A 9,441-nucleotide genomic window follows, 5' to 3' on the forward strand; every position below is an offset into this window, starting at 1 on the left:
GAATAGTCTTTCCGCTTTCAATTCGAGGCGAATCGGACAGTGCACTGTCCCGTTGGCCATACTGCATTGCGACCGTGGCTACCACTTATCTTTACGCATGTGAATGCTGGCCGAAGTTTAATATCGAGCTAGTACCAGCAAATTAATTACTTCCTGAAAATCACTATATGAATAGTATGATTGATAGATCTGTAAAAAGGCTTGCCTCAATCATGTTTCGATGGTCAAGAGTCCACCTCATGTACGAAACGTCGATGGTTCGAAACTCTGTGCAGTTGGTGTCAAACTTTGAAATTGCACTTTGGGGGTTCCAGCAAGGTGTACAAGGGGGGGGGGGGTATTCACAAAATTGATTTTGTATTTGTTGACATATGAAAAGGGTTTTACTTTGCATGGCCTAGCTCCATTGGAACTAACAATGGTTTATACGTATCGATAAATAGTCGTTATATAATGAACATACGTGTAACCATACAAACGGGTTCGAAATTGAGAAGGCTGCCAAAAAATGGAGCGAGTAGGGTGCAGCCTCCTATCTCATTTCATGTATAGTTGGGAAATCTTGAGAGAGCAGGAAGGTGGGGGGGGGGGGGTCTGTAAGAAATTGATGAAAGGTCGATGGAAATAGACCAGTGATGGTAATATGGACAGAAAACGGTGTCAAAAATGTGACTTGAATTTAATACAAATGGTTGCACCTGTCCTTAAAATCCATTAACTCAATCACTAACTCACCTCCAATAATATCCATGGATTTAACCACTTAGTGCCCCTATACCCGCGCTGACGAAGGGTTAATATGCTGCCGAGCATGAATTCATCTTAAGAATTAAATGGATGAAACACAAGTGTGTGTGGAGGGGAGCAACCGTAATGGGTCTTCTTAAGCACCTTGTCACACTCAGGCACCAACCAATGATCGATACTGCACTGAACCATTGTTGCATCAATAGCATTTAGTGCTATCGATTAATCGTCAGGTCGGAATCGGTTGGGGTGTAACTCGTGCTACTTGGTCATTGAGAGATAGCTATACTGAAGACGAGGCTAGATTGTTTGCGATCGGTTATTTCAAGTGTTTGAAGATGAAAAAGCCTTCTCTGCAGAAGAGAGGATATGATTGAATATTGTCCTGGTAAAACGCAGATGACATCAATGTGCTTAGTAGTCCCATGGCCTTGCGAATTCACCATTATTTAAAAAACAAGGTCACCATTATTTCTGAAATTGCGTGTAATACCATGACTATCGTTATGATTATCATATGTATTTTTAGTAGTTTGTATTTTCTATTATTTTACTTAATTTCGATGACTGTGCATGATCAGAAATACGGAAAGCAATTAATGTTATTCACTGAAGCGAGGGAGTAAAATCATCATACCGTGATGTTTATGTTTAGTTTTTCTATACACGATTTTACACGGAACTAGTGCATTTGTATTTGTGTAGGTTCATACATTTACCATGGGTCACTGTACTTTAGTATGTTTAGTACATGCAGCTTACATATTATACATCATATAATTTAAATCAATGTCTTCTTTCAAGATTTACTTAAATTGTATCATCATTGTCCTTTGATGTGGCAAATTCAAAATAATGTGAATATTATGTTCAATATTATCAATTGTGGCTCAGAGGCCGTGTAAGGGCGGTTAAAGGATTTTTCAATTTTATTTTCATTTAATGTTGTTATTTTTTTAGGGTGAAAACTCTTTGAAGGGTTTAAGGAATACACCATAATGGTATCAAGTAACCATGGTAACAGGTAATGGAAATGATTGACATGTCCATAAGGTCTGTGAAAATGCAAAGAGCGCAATAAGAAGAGAAGGGCAGATTATTGAAATGAGTGTCAGAGGGACTCAAGGAAAACAAAAACAACAAAGTAGCGTTGGATAGTCGTGGTCTCGTGGTTACGACTCTCGTCTTTCAATCAGCGGGACGTGGGTTCGAATCGCAGCCACGGCGTGTTTTCCATCAGCAAGAAGTTTATCCACTTTGCGCTGCACCCGACCCAGGTTAGATGAATGGGTACACGGCAGGATTAATTCCTTGAATGCACCAAGCGCCTTTAGCAGCTGGAGCTGCAGCCGGGGTAATATATAGTGCGCCATTGAATAGGCAACTACATAATTGGCGCCTCCAAGATGATATTAAAGAATGAGAGGGGGGGGGTTGTGTGAGTGTTTGTGTACGTGTGAGTGGGATGGGATAAGGGGAGGCGAGAGAGAGAATGAAAGAGGATAAAAGGAAAAGAAAGATCAGAAGATTGTGACAATATAGCAGAGTTGTTTCGAACAGATCATCGAGAGTGGCTGAGTGGGATGGACGCGGTGTCCCATTTTACACTCCGCCTGTTTGATGGAAGAAACCCGCTGATAAAAATGTCAAATTCAATCGATTTTTTTTTGCTCGATCAAAGGTGGAATAAAAACTGACTCACTTTTGCCCAGGCCAAGGGTAACAATTTGATTTATAATAATGAGTCAATGTCAACATACAAGTGGGAAAGGGAGGAGGGGAAGAAATCATCATGGGCTTTTCCACAAATCTGCATTGTAAGAGCGTAGACTGCCACCCTTTCTTTATGATTATATGCGAATTGAAACTAAAGGTATTTGATGAAGCACATCATTTGATTGTGACTGGCTACCAGTCTTCCAACCTGTTGCAATATCAGGTTGGAGAGGTGTAGAACAACCTTATAGTCAGAAACCCCTTCGAAATATAGCAACATGCTTAAGCCATAGATTATGCATAATTATGTCCAAACTTGGCATTTCCATTATATCTTTGTGGTTGACCTCGAACATAACCGAACAAAAACAAATCATACAATTAACATTTTAACAATCATGACAATAAAGATATTGACAGGAAATTTTTGCCACATGTTTAATTTTCACGTGGATGATTTAAACCGACATTCAGTTTAAACATTGGTCTCTCTGAGCGTAGTATTAAGGGGTATTTTTTCAGAGAAGTCATGTTACTTGAGGGTAAATGGGTAGACCTAGATACAGGAAGAGATAACACTTATTATTTTCACCTGTTGCTCCAAAATCAGAAAAGTGTATACTCACAGGGGCGCAGAACCGGCAGTGATGGGGGGGGGGGGGGAGGGGGCGGAGAGGAGGGGGTCCCTTCTTGTTTCCATAAACGTAAACCAAAACATGACGAACCCTCTGATTTTTGCAAGGTGTCAGTCAACCACCCTCGATCCCCTCCCCCGCGCACAATGAAAACGGTAATGTCCCCCTTTTTAGACAACATTCTTTGGGCGAAACGTTTGTACATCACAATGGCAGTTCAGTGATAGTGCTTGCTATTTTATTTTAGACTTGATAAGCATTGCAATTGGATAATAGTGCATTGATGCACGCATGCGCCCAGTCATATGAAGTATTTACAAAATGTTAAAAGAACAAAATCTACATATTGAAATTTTGGCTTTGAAATTGACTGGATTTTTAGGTATTATGTGCATTCAAAGGAAAACTGTGATATGAAAATCAATTTTGAAAAAAGCGTATACTTGGAATCTAAAGATAATTTGGCTACCACGTCAGCTGTTATTGGCACATAAAACATTTTAGGTTATTGGCGTCATTCGTGGACTGATTAAAGAATTACATTGACGTATTAGGCCCTATTCAATTAATCTTGGCCCATCCGTAAGGGCGTGTCGATGTATATTTATGCTATTCTGGCAAAGAAGATTAAAGTTGGCCATTTCAACCATCATGCATTGTAGTTTGACTGGTTAAATGCATTGCCGGATCACTGAAACCGATTCCAAACCGAACTGATGGTATGCCATTGGAAGGCTAGAGTCATACCATCGAAACCGAATCCGAACCGACCGTTGATATACCACTGAAAACAACGAAGTAGCTTTGAACGGTTTAGAATCGGTTTCCCCGATGTGTGACACGTTTACGGTCACATCAATGAAACCGACTCCTAACCGACTGGCGATATACCACTCAATATTAAGTTGTTGCTTTGATCGGTCTGGAGTCGGTTTCGTCGGTTTGCCTGTTGCACTATTCTGTCGTCACACCAACGAAACCGAATCCGAACCGACTGGCGATATACCACTCAAAATAACGTAGTGGCTTTGATCTGTCTGAAGTCGGTTTCGTTGGCGTGACTTTCCAGAGAAGAGCGAATCTAGGCCATTCCTTAACTGTTGTTCCGTTTAATGCCGGTGACATGTGTGTTTATTTTAGCTAATTAACTCGACGAAAATCAATCGAGTGTTTGTATTTCACGACATAACATTACATTTTGCACGTTTGTTCTAAAAGATTTATAAATACAATTTTTCAATTATTATCATTGACAACATGGCCAGATGTCATTATGAAAATAATGATTAATGTACTCAGCCCTATATGGGATACATACCCTAGTAGTTTCGGGAAAGGGTCACATTGGTTTTAGTCATGTTTAACTTTACAGAAGAAATGACACAAAGATGAGCCTATCAGAATCATGCGACCATCAGCTGATAATTCTGACTTTATTATTATTTAGAAGGAACTGCTTCTACCTCGTTTTTCTGTTTTTCTAGGCATGCCTGCCAGGATGTTTTATACTGATTATGTTCGTTGCTTTCACGTGAAGAATCTCCGCCTTTCCTGAAACTGTATCATATCCCTTCACAATGGAGGCGTATTTCAAACATGAAAAAGGAACAATAAAACTGATGACTCTCCGAAAATATTATCAAAAATCTCGTTTTCATGATTTCCCAGCTATTTTGGGACTTTTGTTCGCTTTCACGGGCTATTGACTGCAAGGACGGAGTCATTTGTCAAAGTAAATAAATCGTCATTTCAGGAATGTTTTTTATTCCACTTTTCCATTGTTATGCAGATATTTGAGTAAAGAGAAGGTGAAAAGAGAAGTGCTTTGTAACAATCTATTTCAATGCCGTTCATGTCGTGTTCTGCAGTTATGATTTATGTCGTGTTTTCTTTCCAAACGAGTCAGGTTTAGCGCCTAAAGGCACCATCTTTACACCGTTGGTGCCACAAAGGATTTGGGATTCTGGTTATTTCATTTTAACCATTAACTATTATATTTATACATGAATTCCATGAATTCATTGAAGGGGGGGGGCTCCGATAAAAAACAGACTATTGTTTTATAAGTTCTTTCACACACACTAAGATGAAGGGTGAAATTTTAACCCCTTAATCATGCAAAATGCCATTAATGCGAAACCTGTTTGGGGGTGCAACTTTGCACAGTAAACACTATTTATGCCCCGTTAACATTTGAATGGTGCAGTTAGTCTCATTTCGCACCATTTTACTTTACCAAGAGTAATGGAACCATGTTCAAAAGACCCAAAGATATCACATTGTTGATGAGAAATTACTACAGCCTACGGCACGCACAGGGTGCAAAGTTGAACTTTAAATTCCCTGGGTTGCAAACAGGAACAAAAACATGAGTTTTTGCATGCACCTTTCTCAATAAGGGGGCAAGATTGAAAAAAAAATGTCCTTTAAGTGTTCTATGTAGTGAGCACTGTTGAACTTTATCTTTATAGTTATATATTTATATACTTTGAATAATACCTATATGAGTTAAAGATACGGATACTTTAGTATAAAAAAATAGCACATTGATTAAGTCTGTAACTCTAGCAAGTTGTTTAGACTTGTGTTGTAATAGCTTAGACTTTTTAAACAAGTTATTGAAAATGTTTAAGTATTAGTTGTTTGAGTGATAGGCTTAAACAACATACTAATATGCCTACAATTTTAAACAACGTTTTTACAATGTATCTCTCTTGTCGAGGTCCTGTTTGTCTTTACCGACAAGAGGCTACTTTTTATATGCCCAATGAACCAAGAGTTATCATTGTAAGTTATCACAAGGGACAAAATTTATTGTCAATTTAAACTTTAGTGTTGGTGATATAATGTTTTGAAACATTCACTTATTTCACGTTTTCTTTATTTGTTTTTACATTGAATCATCGTATTTTAGAGCATGCCCGTTTGAAGTGATATTTCTCCCTTTTCCCCTTCTTTCAATAAAAAACCCGAAAGAGAATGTCTCTACTTAATCAACTTCAAACCTGGTCCCTGACAATTCATTGCGAATACAGACAGACATGGAAAATAACCTGAAAAACATCTCGAAATGAAGCTTATAATCGGTTCAATACTGCTCACTCCTGTCCCCGATTTTCTCCACCTAAATGAAAAATGTACTCATAACCTTAAACACTGCTAAAGAGCTATAAGTTCTTAATCTAAGGGGGGGGGGATTAATCAAAATATGTTTTCTCACATTGAATCTTGTTTCATGTACATATTTGTTTTAATAACGAATTCACTTCCTCAACATTCACGAATGGATTTTCCCCTGTAGGGCCCAACCAAAGTCAAATGTTTAAACTCAGTCAAACATAGAGAACATTTTTAACAGTTCCCATTTCAATGATTGCTTTTACCCGCACTTTTCTATTCAAGAAATTCTGAAAAGGACTAAAAAACAGTCGACCATATAAGACGTGTCAGCTGTTTTGCTAGGATTTAATTAAACACGTTTACTGTCAATTTATTCATTCTATAACGATCTTCTTTGCCTATCTCCGCCAATTTTACATGTTTTAACACGAATCTAAGCAGAGCTGCAAGATCAGATCTACATCACTCAAAACTACAAACTACATCCCCAAATTATTATTTAGTGCTCAAAATATGTTATTCCATATCATATACAATCTTCCCAAAAGATTCACATATGTATTGAAAGTGTCTAAGCGAATTTGATTTTTTTTCTCCCCTGCATGTTTTTTTATTTTAATTTTTAATCGGAAATAGAACGCACATCAAAGTTCAGGACTTTTTCAAAATAAAGCCTAACAAACTTTTGTTTATCGGAATTGTTGAAATAAGTCACTTTCTTCTTAGGTAGGTCTTCCCCCATTGAAAGAAGGGAGGGGGGAGAGGAGGGGGGGGGGGGAGGGGGGGGGGGGGTGATGAAAAATGGCTTTACGTCCACAGAGGGTCAAGTTTTCATTTAGGTTGAATGATATGATAAATATGCTAATTGATGGGGGACTCTGGCTCAAGAAATCTTCGGCTAATGCATCACTGATGAGACCTCTCTCTCCACTGACAGTTATCAACCATCAATCTTGTGGGGAAACTATTCACATGCACTCACCGCGTTGGGTAAGGGGTAAATGAGGTTTATGGGAGCTCCCCCTTCCCTACTTTCTTTTGTATTTTAATACTCTAGAAAATAAAATCAAAATTGAATTATCAATTAGCCATAGTGTATTGTCCTTCAGCAAGAAGAAATTCGTCCAAGGTATGTTGCACTCGACCCAGGTGAGGTGAATGGGTACCCAATAAGATTTATTCCGACTGCTTTAGCATCTATATGGCGGCTCAGTTGTAGCCGGGGTAATATTGTAATGTCTGGTATTAAAGAAATATTATTATATTATTACTTTTATTGTTATCATCATCTTCATTGTGATTATCATCATTATCTTCATAATTATTATCGTTATCATCCTTATTATTATTGTTATTAATATTAATGTTATTATTATCATTATGTATTAATATTTGTCTTATTATGTACAGGTGAAAGCCCCTAACCGGGGGAGGGGGGGGTAGGGTGCTCCGATCGAACCCCCTATTTGAAAACACGCTTCCGCGGCAGCGGCCGCGGAAGCGGGGGGGTGGGGTGCTTCAGCCCCTCCCCCCACTTTTTTGTCCAAAACCCTGAAAAAAAACGTAAAAACGACCATAGGATTGTGATATTTTGCATGGTCAGTCCACCCCCCTTTTTTGGCTCAGCCTCCCCAACTTTGAAAAGCGTTCCGCCCTCCCCCCCCCCTGAATGGATACGGGGATTCATGTGATCGGTAAAACTTTCATTGGTAAATTTGTTTACTCCTAACAATTCCATTGGTAAGTAAAAACTATTTTGGGAAATTACTGATAGGCATAATATGGGGAGTTAACTCGTAAAAAAGGTTTTGTTAAATCATTGGTTACATTAATCATTTTGTAAATTCCTTTGGGCAATGCATGGTTGATCCCTGCCCAAATGAAAAATTAATCATTATTCATTTGAGCCAGATTTTCTGTTCATGTTTTAATGTCTTAACTTAAACCATCAACAAATTATAGAGTGGTAGAATTTCGAATATTTAACTTCCTCTTTCAAAACTTTTTCATGGTTCGATGCACACATCATTATCACACGATACGTGTGATTTTGATTGCATTTTTTTTATCAAGTACTTTCATGCCTTTATCAATTACTTATATGAATTGGTCACCATCTCATCAAATTTATTCATTTATTTTGTTTATTTGTAGTTTTGTTCAAACAGGGTAACATTGTCAGTTTCAGAACATTTTTTTTCCACAACGGCCCAGTCCACGTTACATACACTCTAAAAAAAGATTGACACAATATAGGGTAAAATGGGAACATGCATGTTGGTTGGGTAAAAAGATACCCAATATGTTGTAAATTTTACACAATGTTGTGTTTAAATAGCCCAATACGGGGTAAAATTGTACCCATGAAACATGCATGTTCCCTTCCCACCCAATATTGGGTAAAAATTTTACTCACTGTTTTTAGAGTGTACAATGTGTTATGATAAATATAACTGAATCAGAATTTTTTACATCAATAGAACAATTACATATTCACATAATTATATAAATATCTATATTAGAATGGACAAAACAAAACAAATACGAGTTTTTACATTTATTCTAATTATTCTTATTATTAGAATCATTATCATTTTTCTATTGATATTGGCCATGCCAATGAAGAGAATAAAAGAAGAGTTGGAATTCGGAAGTCAAGTCGGTTAGCTGGATAATGTCGCAGGTTAAGTCCATCTGGCTAAACTTCTGATTATAACAATTTCTTGCCATACTACAAACGTGATAAGGGGAATGTTGTTAACAAAAATCTATTTAAACCAGTGGACGATGGAGCAGGAGCAACAAAAAACAATATTTGCAGCGTAGTATGAACTAAAACAGCCGGTCAACTACCTGCATTTTTTGTATATTCTACCACTTATCTGTGATGCAAATTTGTTTACAATTTTCAACGGAAGTAAAACATGCCAACCAACCCCTAAATGACTGCTTCCGAATGGTTGAGATATATCCGGAAAGGTTGGTATCATCGATCTTAACGGTTGAAATTGATTTATGTTTTAAAGCCTTGTGAAAGAGTCCCATCATGCCCATGGTCATTGTTTATTATCGTTAATTCATTACGGATTTCTTCGGTACGTGTCGTCCCTTTGTAGAAGCAAAAATATTTCCTTTATGAGCGTGATGAGGGTTATACATGTATATCATTTCCTGGAAATGCTTTTTCCAAGGGATTAAATGTTGCATCAAGTGTGATAATCAT

The sequence above is a fragment of the Lytechinus variegatus genome, chromosome 16 (genome assembly GCF_018143015.1).
Source record: "Lytechinus variegatus isolate NC3 chromosome 16, Lvar_3.0, whole genome shotgun sequence".
In the NCBI taxonomy this organism is placed as follows: Eukaryota; Metazoa; Echinodermata; class Echinoidea; order Temnopleuroida; family Toxopneustidae; genus Lytechinus; species Lytechinus variegatus.